We start from the raw sequence: 12,452 nt of genomic DNA, 5'->3' as shown, positions 1-12,452 counted from the left end.
GGCAATTCTACAGTCATCATGACAGTGTTTTGAGGGCACAATCTGAGATACTCAAATTTGGTTAAATCAGAAAACACATAATGGGCAAGAGCTATGAACTAGCCTCTGTGCTAGGTCCTGGAGAAATACATATTAAAAAAGCTTCCTTGTCTGGCTTCAGGAAGCTACAAGCCTAGTGGTAAAAACAAGCATTTGACAGTATGGTTTCATTTCTTTATGATAAGTGGCATTTACAAACAATTAAAGAAGAACTCAGAAAAAGAAAGAAAGGGAAAGGGGAAGAGAGAGAGACTGTTGGAGATGTTAGAGAAGTTTTTAAAGAGGAGGGGACCTGTGATGTAAACTGTTTTTAAAACACAAGAGATTGTCTGAATGATAAGAAAGAATTGCAAAGAGAAGAAACAATGTAGCTACAGGTATGAAAGCAAATGGACTGATCAGGGAACGAAAAATGATTCAGTTGTGCTGACTCCAGGACATGGAGGAGGTGGGGACTGAAGGAGATAAAACCAGAAGGGTAGGTGGGGGTCATATTCTGTAGGCCTCATATGCCAAATTAAGGAATTTCAGCTTTAACTTTTTTTTTAAAACAGAGTCTTGCTCTGTTGCCCAGGCTGGAGTGCAGTGGCACAATCTCAGCTCTCTGCAACCTCCACCTCCTGGGTTCAAGTGATTCTCCTGTCTCAGCCTCCCGAGTAGCTGGGATTACAGGCATGCGTCACCGCATCCGGCTAATTTTTGTATTTTTAGTAGAGACAGGGTTTCTCCATGTTGGACAGGCTGGTCTCAAACTCCTGACCTCAGGTGATCCACCCACCTTGGCCTCCCAAAGTGCTGGGATTACAGGCGTGAACCACTGCACCTGGCCAGTTTTTACTTTTAAACATGAAAACTACCCAGGACTTAGGAGAACTAGGATTCAGTTTGTGAAGCATCTATATGAATTCTTAACATCTTTATCATACTTAGCTCCCCTGAGATATCTAAAAAGCCGTATGGCTGGAGGGAGACTTTGGACTCCAAGCCAAAAAACTCATGAGTAAAAAGAAAATGTGACTAAGATATTGGGGAGAATACACAGAAATAATTATGTACTTAAGATGAAGCTGAATCAGACTGTCATAGAGAACATGGAGTGGAGGCTGTCCAAGGACTGTCACGTAGATTTGGGGTTTGAGATACAGATGAGCACCAAGGGAAGAATAAGGATTTGCTGTCAAATCAGTGACTAGGCTGGGCCTCAGACCTGGTGGCAGTATGGTCTCAGGGCACACTTTCTACTAGGCTGAAAGGGTGGACTCTTTAATCAGAAAGGCCTTCGAACAAACAAACAAACAAACAAAAAAATAGCAGAGATCCAAAGGACACATGTATCTGCATTCCAGACCACAATAGAACTACTAGGGCATTTTTCAGGATTAACAAGGTCAATGGCAAAAATAAAACCATATCTAAAGTTCTCTAAGAACATCATAAGGTGGCTAAAAGTAACTAAGACAAGTTGTTAACTGACAAAAAAAAAAAACTGAAAAATTAAAAGCAAAACATTGCTGGTAAAGATTTTGACAGGCATTCGGTAAAAGTTCATGAAATGTTTACCAGTCATTCAATAAACATTCATAAAGTCTTTACTATGTGCCAGATACTATGCTAGACATAAAAAAATCTTGAAATAAGCCTTGTACTATCCCTTAAATAGTTTCCAGTCTTGAAAGGGAGATGGGCTTATGCAGAACTCACTGTAATTCAATGTGATGGAGAAATGAAAAAAGTATGCTTAATATTTAATGACAAAAATGTAAGCCCCGGGATATTTTTTCCTGATCTATATAAAGCTAAATCTCATTAAGCTAAGAATGGACTTTGCATGTTGAAGTTCAGTGAAGTAAATGCCTGTTACCTGGACAGTAAGGTTGCCTTGATCTGTGTGTAGTGCTATCTCCTGGGGCCAAAGGCTATGCAGCTCCTGCTGGGCATCACTCAGAACATTTCATCACCATGGAATTTTAGAACATTTATCACCCAGGTTTTTCAGAAACCTTGTTTGAACAGAATAGCTTAACAGTCAGACATTATGGAATCAAATGTTTTCAACATTCCCTTTTTTTGGAATTATTTTAGTCATCATTCATGCTCTGTATCACTGCTTTCATACTGCAGCCCCTTGCCACAAGACAATTTCCCAACCATTATCTCACTAGGTCCTCAGAACAATCTCAAGGGAGACAAGGATAAGGCTCTCATTATACAGATAATAAGACTGAGATAGAAAAAGGAATGAAGGCAGAACTTGAACTTGCACCAGTTGGCTGGCATTTTCTGTTTTCCTAGAATAAATCCTCACCCAAGGGCAACTCACAATGAGGATAGTGATGTACTAGAGAAATCAAACCAGGCAAAATTTACATTATCCGGGGCCTCAAACATTCCAAATAAATCAAAACCTCATCCTGGAGGCTTTTCCAAGAGAGGTCCTATGTAAAAGGGCCACCTGGGACCCTTACTCTAGCCAGTGGGGACTCACAAGGAAGATCATCTCCAGCACAGCACAAGCTGTAAAGTCTTATTCATGCAGAACCAGCTAAGAATTTAGGGAACATGAGGATCCATTTTCTCCAATATTAAAACAAATTATAGAAAAGCATTTGGAGCTCCACAAGCAAACCTAACCCTTACTTAAACAGATTCAAGAATTCAGTAGACACTGTGCTGCGTTAGATCTGGAGCCAGGTGCTGGGAATAAGTGGTCAATTATGCCAAGTGTCTGGCCTGTGGACAGAGAGACTGCCATATATATAGCATATATATATATATATATATGGCATATATATATAGCATATATATATATATGCCATATATATAGCATATATATATGCCATATATATATAGCATATATATATGGCATATATATATAGCATATATATATGGCATATATATATAGCATATATATATAGCATATATATATATAGCATATATATATAGCATATATATATAGCATATATATTAACATAGCATATATATATATGGTAGACTATATATATATATCAAATATATATATATATTTGGTAGACTAATGAATGCTAAACTAGAGCACAGAAGGAAGGGAGCTTTAGTTCCAATTGATGTTTTTAAAGTATAAATAAAGAATAATAAATGCAGGTTCTTGGCCAGTCACCTGGCTCACCTCTCTTCAAGCACATACTAAACACCATTAGCAATAAAGGGACAGATCATGCAATAGAGTGATTTGAGATCTTTATGGCGGTGCAGGACTCTTTTTTGTAAGGAAACTTCCAGCAACTCAAACTTTAAACTCTTATTTCTGTGGATGCCATCGAAGACTTTAGAAAGCATGAGTACCTCACTCACTCACTGCCTAGTAGAACTGAGGCTAGGATATGTTAAATGCCTTTGCAATATTTCTGTCAGACACACACTCCCTCCTCCCCAGCAATCTACAGACATATATCTCTGAGACATCTGTAAGCCCAAAGGAAAGCCTATGCACTTGTACTGGGTGGGGGTAGGGAGACACAATATAAACCTGAAGGCCACTGAACTAAGATAGAGGTTAATGATTCACCCACAAAGACCTCTTGAAATTGAGTCACAACATTTAAGCAACTCAACCAGGAATAGAGAGTTAATGAATGAGAGAGCTAAGGCTTCAATTCAGTCTGCTGACTTCAAGCCTTCCCATTCTTTATGTTGTAGCTATGAGAAGTGACTGGTAAAAATGGGCTCTTAACCAAAGTCCACCATGGGATCCCAGTATTCACTAAAAGAAAACTTTCATACTTTAAACAAAGTAGATTAGATTAAGTAAATAGGAAGATCTATTCAATAGGGTTGGGAAAACAGAAAGAGTATGCAGAAAGAATGTGCAATTTTCTTTGGCGATAGAATTTTCTTATCAACGACTAGAAGTGGATGTTGCAGTTTCCAGATGTCACTCTTGAGGCATTCAAGGATCCTCAAAATAGCTTCATAATAGGCTGTGCTCCCACCAGAGTCTGGACTTTCTTCCTGTCTGCTCATTTGCCATCTATAAGCCATCTCATTTTTTCCCCATTTGGCTTCTGGACCCCTAGCCTCAATAGCTCCTTCACTCTTGCCCTGGAAATGAGCTTACTCTAGCTTCTTATGGCCTGTGGACCCTTAATATAATGTGTTAGCAGCACCAGCATATAGTTTATAAAGCATTTTCATTTGACCCTCACCACATGTCTTTGATATTGGTAGAGATAATCTCATCGGCACTATATCTGTTAGGAAAGTAAGTCTCAGAGGAGAGATGGGTAACTCTGATAGGTAGTCAAAGTCATATAGCTGGTGATTGTCAGAATTACTTAAACCCAAGTAGTTGCCCCAATCCTCCTTACTGCACTGTCTTCTTGGCTTAAGAGAAGTTCCTTTCATTTACTGTGTAGCAACTGAGGTTTAGCTCCAGCATTCCTCCATCCTGATAACCGAACACATCTGTATTTAAACATTTTCTGCCTTCTTTGGAAATGACAGCAAAGCATGCCCTCAGGCATGCTGTGTTGTTCCATTATTGTGGCTCAGAGGAGAGTTTTCTAGCTGGTTCCATATTGTCTCAGCTCTCCTAAATATAAAGGCTTACTTTTTACCCCCCGCTCTCCCCCCAATTTCTGTCTAATGTTCCTCTTCTTCTCTTGTACTATTTCTACTTCTTCTTCTTCTATTCTAGAGGCTTTTATCTTTTTTCTTTGATATTTCATGAGGGACTATCTACAAAGGTATTTTGGATGGGAGAATTGCTAAGCCACTTCTGGATGATCAATAAGCTTCCAGCTGATTGCTGTCAACAAACCTCACTAAACTGCAACAAGATGGACATTGCATCTTGGTTCTAAACTCTCAGAAAGTTTCATGCATTGTTCAGACAAGACTGGTCAGTGTTTCATTGCTAATTTCACTCCTGTGTGGTTCCTTCCTTTGAATTTGACAAGCCCAAAGCTATATCCCGTTTAAGAAATTAAAAAATCTGCTCTCCAAGTGTGCATGCAAATATTTCTATTGTATACCTTTTGGAACTTTAAAGTCAAGAACTTTTCACTTTTGTTTCTCGAGCTCTTTAATTATCTCATTTTTTTCAAAGGAATTGAGGAGCTGAGTGACCAGAGTTTAATTCTGTGGACTGGAGACAGGAGGTGGGGAGAGGAAAGGCCTTTAGGATAAAAGTAAAATATAAGATGAAATGGGGGAAGGAAGGAAAACAATGGAAATATTTTTCAAATTTATTACTCTAGTCTTTCATTGGATTTGTTGATTTCTTGATTTAGAATGTTTATCCCACAGAACAATTTAGACTCTAGGCTTTCTGTTACTGGGCAATTTTAGCTAAGTTTCTTATTTCTGACCAAACTGGGAATGAATGGATGCTACTGTTAGTGTTCAATCTGTACAACATCTTTTTAAGGTTTAATCAGAGGAAAAGGAGTTTAGAAGTTTTCATTCCATCCTTAGAATCAGAAAAAGCTGGACAAACTAAAAGCCAATAACTTTTTTGGACCCATTAGAGAACTGAGGTTGTAAGTCAAGTTGCCACCTGGATATCTGAAGAGATATTATGGCTAAGACACAGCTGAGATCTGCCTCCTTTCAGGAGGCACTGGAGCCATAAACTAGAGTACTCGAATGGCAATTTTGATGAACTGCTGGGAGCTGCATATGGACTAGCTCGACAGTGAGAAATTCCTGGGCGTCACAGTCTTATAGGAGCTCCCACACTTTCATGGATTTTGCATACAGGAACCTCACCAGATTCTCATGGTGAAGATTCAAAAAGGATCTCCTCTTGGCTCTGGCAGGGGGAAGGGAAAATTAATCATTGTGAAATACACTCACATCCTTCTCCATAACAAAGGCCTGTATTTCATAGAAAACTAACTTTGCTACAGTCTTAGGTCAGGGGAAGGGAATCCTTTCTATCCAGTCACCTTTACCCTTTCCATCTCAACTAAGAGGGAAAAATAGTCAACACGGGTCAGGACTTCAAATGAACAGATGGGCAATTCTGCAGGCAGGGAAAGGAGATGACCTGGGGAAAATATACTAAAGGAGAAAATCATGTGATGGTCACAGCTTTGAGACATGGGCCAACTAAAAGACTGAGAACTAATTAGTAGATAATAGAAAAGTTCCTCCACCCTAAATTACCACCACACCAACAGGGCTCCAGTATAATAACAGTGGATTACAGCTGAGAGAGTGTCAGATGCAGACTTTTTGAGGAAGAGTACTTATGGGAACCCAAAGTCAAAAGGAGAGATAAAAACAAGGACAGTAGAGGAATTTGAAGTCTCTGACCAGATTAACATAAATTCTTGCATTAAAGGCCTATTTATGTTACTTTCTATTACCTAATACAACATGTACGGCTTTCAACAACAACAAAAATTATAAGGTATGCTGAAAAGAAAAAAAACAGAATCTGAAAACAAAAGTCAAGCATAAACCATATTCAGATATGTCACAGATATTGGAATTATCAGTCAGAGAATTTTAATAACTATGAAGATCTAAAATACATGATAAGGGCTCTAAAGGAAAAAGTAGACAACATGCAAGAAAGATGGGTAATATAAGTAGAGATAAAACCTAAGAAAGAATAATAAAGAAATGCTAGAAATCAAAAACAGTGACAGAAATAAAGAGAGCCTTCCATGGACTCATTATTACATTCAACATGACCAAGGAGAGAGTAAATGAGCTTGGAAATTTGTCAATAGAAACTTCACAAACTAAAATGCAAGAAGAAAAAAAAAAGAGAAGAAAATAAAACAGAACATCAAATAAATGGGGGAAAATATTAAAAGGTATAACATATGGAATTAGAATAACAGGAAGAGAAGAACAAAAGAATGTAATAAAAAAATTGAAATAATAATGATTAAGAACCTTCCAAAATTAATGACAGGCATGACACCACAGATCCAGAAATCTTAGAGAACACCAAGCAAGGTAAACCAAATGCTCCTACGAAAAAATAAGCAAACAAACAAACAAAAACTCCACTTAAGCAAATGAGTCATATTATATTCCAGGTTCAGAAAACCAAGGACAGAGAAAATCTTTAAATAAGCCAGAGGGAAATAATTATCTTAACTGTAGAGGAGTGAGAATAAGAATTAATGCAGACTCCTTATCTGAAACCCCTGCAAACAAGAAGAAGGTGGAGTAAAATGTTTAAAGTGTTAAAATAAAAAACACAGCCACCTAGAATTCTATGGCGAGCAAAATTATTCTTCAAAAATAAAAGAGAAACAAAGACTTTATCAGACAAGCAAAACTAAATGAACTTAATGCCAAAATACTTGCTATTCAAGAAATGCTAAAATAACATATTTATGAGGAAAAAATTATATAGATCAGAAACTTGAATCAACATAAAAAAGGGAGAGAGTAGATTATTCTTAATTGAACTAAAAAAACTAGTTTTTTTTTAAACTTTTATTTTAGGTTAAGGGGTATGTGTGCTTCTTTAAAGCAATAATAGTACCAATGTACCTGGTTAGTGGAATAAATAAATAAACAAAATAAACAGTTGCTGGGAAGAATTGGGAATAATCATTATTATAAGATATCTACACTACATGTGAAGCAGCAGAGTGTTTTTTGAAAGTGAACTTAGATTAGCTTAAAATATATATTGTATACTCCAGGATAACTATTATAATTTTTAAAGAACAAAAACTGCTATGCTGAGACAATAGAGAGTTATATAAAATGCTTGATTAAAACCACAGAACACGAAAAAGAAGAAAACAAACAAAGAACAAATGCAATAAATAGAAAACAGTTGCTTCAATTAAAAGACTGTCAAATGAATAAAAAACAAGACTCATTTAAAGGTTGTTTAAATATGAATGGTCTAAATACATTTAATTAAAAGACTTTTGAGGCACACAGGATTCATTTATAGGTTATTTATAGTTTCTATCTGAATAAAAACCCATGTACACAGCTTAAAAATAAAGAAATGGAGAAAGATATACCATGCTAACACTAATCCAAAGAAAGTTGCAGCAATTATATTAATTTCAGACAAAGCTGAATTCTGAACTGGGAAGATTATGAAGTATAAAAAAGTGTATAACATAATGATAAAAATATTGATTCTACAAGATGAAAAAATATATAAATGTGTATGTTTGGAGCAAAAGGACATCAAAATACATGAATCAAAAACTTTTAGAACTGAAAAGGTAAAGTGCCAAATCTATTATAGGTGAATACTTAAATGCCCTTTCATCAGTAATTGTTTAAGAACACAGAATATCAGACAGAATATAGAGGAACTAAACAGAACTATCAACCACTTTCTCTAATTGATATTTATAGAATTCTCCACCCAATGACAGTGGAATACACATTCTTCTCAAGCTCACACGAAACATTCACCAAGAAAGACATTCTGGAGCATAAACCACAGGTTTACCAATTTTTAAAAATAGAAATTATACAATGTATGTTATCAGACCACAGTGAAGTTAAAACCAGAAATCAAGAACAGAGGATAGCTGGAAAATCCCAGCATATGTGAAAATTTCTATATAACACATGGGTCAAAGAAGAAGTCTGAAGAGAAATTTTTAAAATATATTTTGAGCTGAAAGAAAATGGAAATACAACTTATCATTTTTGACATGCAGAAATAGTAATGTTTGAAGGCAAATTTAAATCATTAAAGGCATACAATAGAAAAGAAGAAATATTTGGCATCGATAACATAAGCCTTGTCATAAGAAACTAGGGAAAGAAAAACAAAGCAAGCAGAAGAAAAATAAATATCAGCAGAAATCAATAAAATTGAAAGTAGAAAAACATTTGATATTGAGACTATCAGCAAAGTTTAAAGCTGATTCTTTGGAAAGATCAGTAAAATTTATAAACCTCTTGAAAGAGAAAGAAGATAAATAAAAGAACACACAAATTAGCAATACCCTAAATGAAAAAGGGGCCATAACTACTGACCCACTGACATTAAGAAGATTATAAGGGAATATGAAAAACTCTATGCCCAGAAATTTGACAACTTAAATAAAATAGGTCAATTCCTTGAAAGATACAATGTACCACAACTCACACAAGGAGAAATAAAGAAACTGAATAGCCTTATATGTATTAAAGAAATAATTTAATAATAGCCTTTCAAAAAATTAAAGTAACAGGCCCAGATGGTTTTAGTGGTGAATTCTACCAAATAATTAAGTAATAAATAATACCAATTTTCCACAGTCTCTTCTAGAAAGTGGAAGCAGAGAAAATGTTTTTTGAGTAATTCCATGAAGTCACTATTACCTTCATACCAAAATCAAATAGACACATTTTTTAAAAACATAGACAATATCTCTAATGAATGTTAAGGCAAAAATTTTGACGAAATATGAGTAAATCAAATACAACAATATATAAGATAAAGTATACACCACGACTAAATGTCGTTTATTTCATGTATTCAAGGCTAGTTCAAGATTCGAAAGCCAATCAATGTAATCCACCAAATCAACATGATAAAGAAGAAAAATCATATGTTTATGTCAGTTGATGCAGGAAAAGCATCTGACAAAAGCCAATGCTGACTTCTGATTTAGAAAAAGTAAAATTCTCAGAAAATCAGGAATAAAGAAGAACTTTTCCAACTTGATAAAGAATATTTTTTAAATCCACAACTAACATTATACTTAAGGTGAGAAACTGAATTCTTTCCCCCTAAGATCAAAAGCAAGACAAGGATGTTCCCTCTCAGCACTTCTATTCAACATCCTACCAGAAGTCCTAGTTTCTGCAATAAGACAAGAAAAATAAATAAAAGGTATATAGATTGGAAGAAAGAATTAGTGTTGTCTTTATTAACAATTGACATTATTAAATAAACCCCAAAGAACCTACAAACAAAGCTTCCAGGACTAATGAGTATGGTAATGTAATAGAATACAAGGTCACTGTACAAAAGTCAATTGTTTTTCTATGCACCAGTAATGAAAAAATGAAATTAGAAATAAATACCACAAATAATAAAATAAACATAAATCTAAACAAAAGTGTAGAATTTTAATATAGAAAACTACATAACACTGAACAGAAAAATCAAAGATTATCTAAATAAATTGAGATATTTCATGTTCTTGGATTGAAATAGTCAATATTGTTAAGATAGCATCTTTTCTCAACAGATTTACAGATTCACACAATGCTAATCAAAATCTCAGCAAGGTATTTTGTAAATATTGACAAACTGCTTCTAAAGCTTTTATGGAAAGATAAAGCATCTAGAATAGCCAACACAATACTGGACAGAACAAAGTTAGAGAACTGAAAGCTACCGAAATTGAACTTGTATCCAAAATGTACAAAGAACTCTTACAACTCAACAATAACAAAACAAGTAACCCAATTTAAAAATGAGCCAAATAACTGAATAGCAACCTCATCAAAAATCTATAGATAGGAAATAAGCACATGAATAAATGTTCATCATTATTAGGAAAATGAAAATTAAAATAACAATGAAATACCACCACGTAGTTATTAGAATGGCTAAAATTTAAAACACTGACAACTCCAGTTGCTGGTGAAGATGTGGTACAGTAGGAACTCTCAATCATTAAGGGTTGGGATGCAACATGGTATAGCTACTTTGGAAGAGAGTTGGACAGTTTTACACAAAGATAAACATATACTTGCCCTGTGATCCAGCAACCACACTGCTAGGTGTTTATCTAAATGATGAAAAACTTTTGTCCACAAAGAAACCTGCATACAAAAGTTTACAGCAGCTTTCTTCATAGTCTGTAAAAATTGGAGTCAACCAAGAAGTCATTCAATAAGTGAGAAGGTAAATAAGCTGTTGAACACCCACACAATGGAATCCTATTCAGTATTATAAATAATAAGCTGTCAAACATTTTAAATTTTGATGAAGTTTTAAATTTTAATGAAACCCAATTTATCATATTTTCCATGGATCATAATTTTAGTGTAAAGAACCCTGCCTATATTTATGTGCGTAGTCTACTTTGACTTAATTTTTATATAAGATATGAGACTTAGGTTGAAGTTTATTATTATTATTATTTTTGCTTGTGAATCTCTAAGTGCTCCAGCATCATTAATTGTTGAATAGGCTATCTTTCTCCGTCAAATTACTATGTAACTCTAAAAAATAAGTAGGACATATCTGTGACTATTTTAGTTTCTCTATTCTGTCTTATTGATATGTTTATCTATCTTTCTACCAATACTTAACAGTCTTTATTATTATAAATATATAATAAGCCTTAAAATTTGGTAGACTTATTTCTTCACTTTACTCCTTCTTTCCTGTATTATTTTAACTATTCTAGTTCCTTAGCTTTTCCATATAAATTTTAGAATAATCTTTTCTATATCTGCAAAAAAATTCTGAAATATTGATAGAAATTACATTATTTCTATATATCAATTTAGGAAGAAGTAATGTATTCACTATGTGGGTCTTCCAATCCATAAACACATATATCTCTTCACTTACTTTGATCTTTGATTTTTTTTATCAGCATTTATAGCTTTGAGTATACAAGTCCTATACATATTTTGTTATACCTACTGCTATTTCACCTTTTTTCCAGTTGTAAATGGCTTTTTGCTACTAATTTCAGTGTCTGCGTGTTCATTACTAGTATATAGAAGTACAATTGATTTTTGTAGGTATATCTTATATATTATGATCTGACTGAACTCACTTATTAGTTCTAAGAGATTTTTGTAGACTCCTTGGAATTTCTACATAGACAATTATGTCTTCTGCAAAGAAAGACATTTTATTTCTTTTTTTTTCCAATCAGGATGTTTTCTATTTCCTCTTTTTGCCTTATTGTGCTGGCTAGTTATAGCATTGTGTTAATAAGAGGAAGTGGACATATTTACCTTATTTTCAAACCTATAGATAAAGCAGTCAGTCTTTCACCATTAAGTACAAAGTTAGCTGTAGGTTTATCATCATATTATGTCTCTCTCTTTCTCTGGTCATTTTCTTTTCTCAGAAGCCTACCTTATCTGATATTAATATACCCACTCCTGGTTTCTTTTAATTAATACTTGCATGATTATTCTTTCCTATTAGTTTATTTTCTACCTGCCTATATTTAAAGTTAATTTCTACTAGACAGCATATATTTAGGTCATGTTATGACATCCACTGTGCAATCTGTTTTGATTTGGTATATCTAGACCGTGTATATTTTATGTAATTATTAATATGCTAGGACTTAAATCTGCTATTTTCTTTCTTTTCTATTTTATCTGTTTTTTTGTGTTTCTCTTTTTTATGCCTTCCTATGGGTAACATGGATATATTTTCAAATTCCATTTTGATTTTTCTGTTTCATTTTAGATGTAGATTTTGGTATAGATTTTTGGTGGTTGTGCTAAGTATTATATTATAT

Source organism: Pongo abelii, chromosome 1 (assembly GCF_028885655.2).
Source record: "Pongo abelii isolate AG06213 chromosome 1, NHGRI_mPonAbe1-v2.0_pri, whole genome shotgun sequence".
NCBI classification, from domain to species: domain Eukaryota; kingdom Metazoa; phylum Chordata; class Mammalia; order Primates; family Hominidae; genus Pongo; species Pongo abelii.
The sequence above is the reverse complement of the archived record's forward strand: the minus strand, read 5'-3'. Positions refer to the sequence as shown.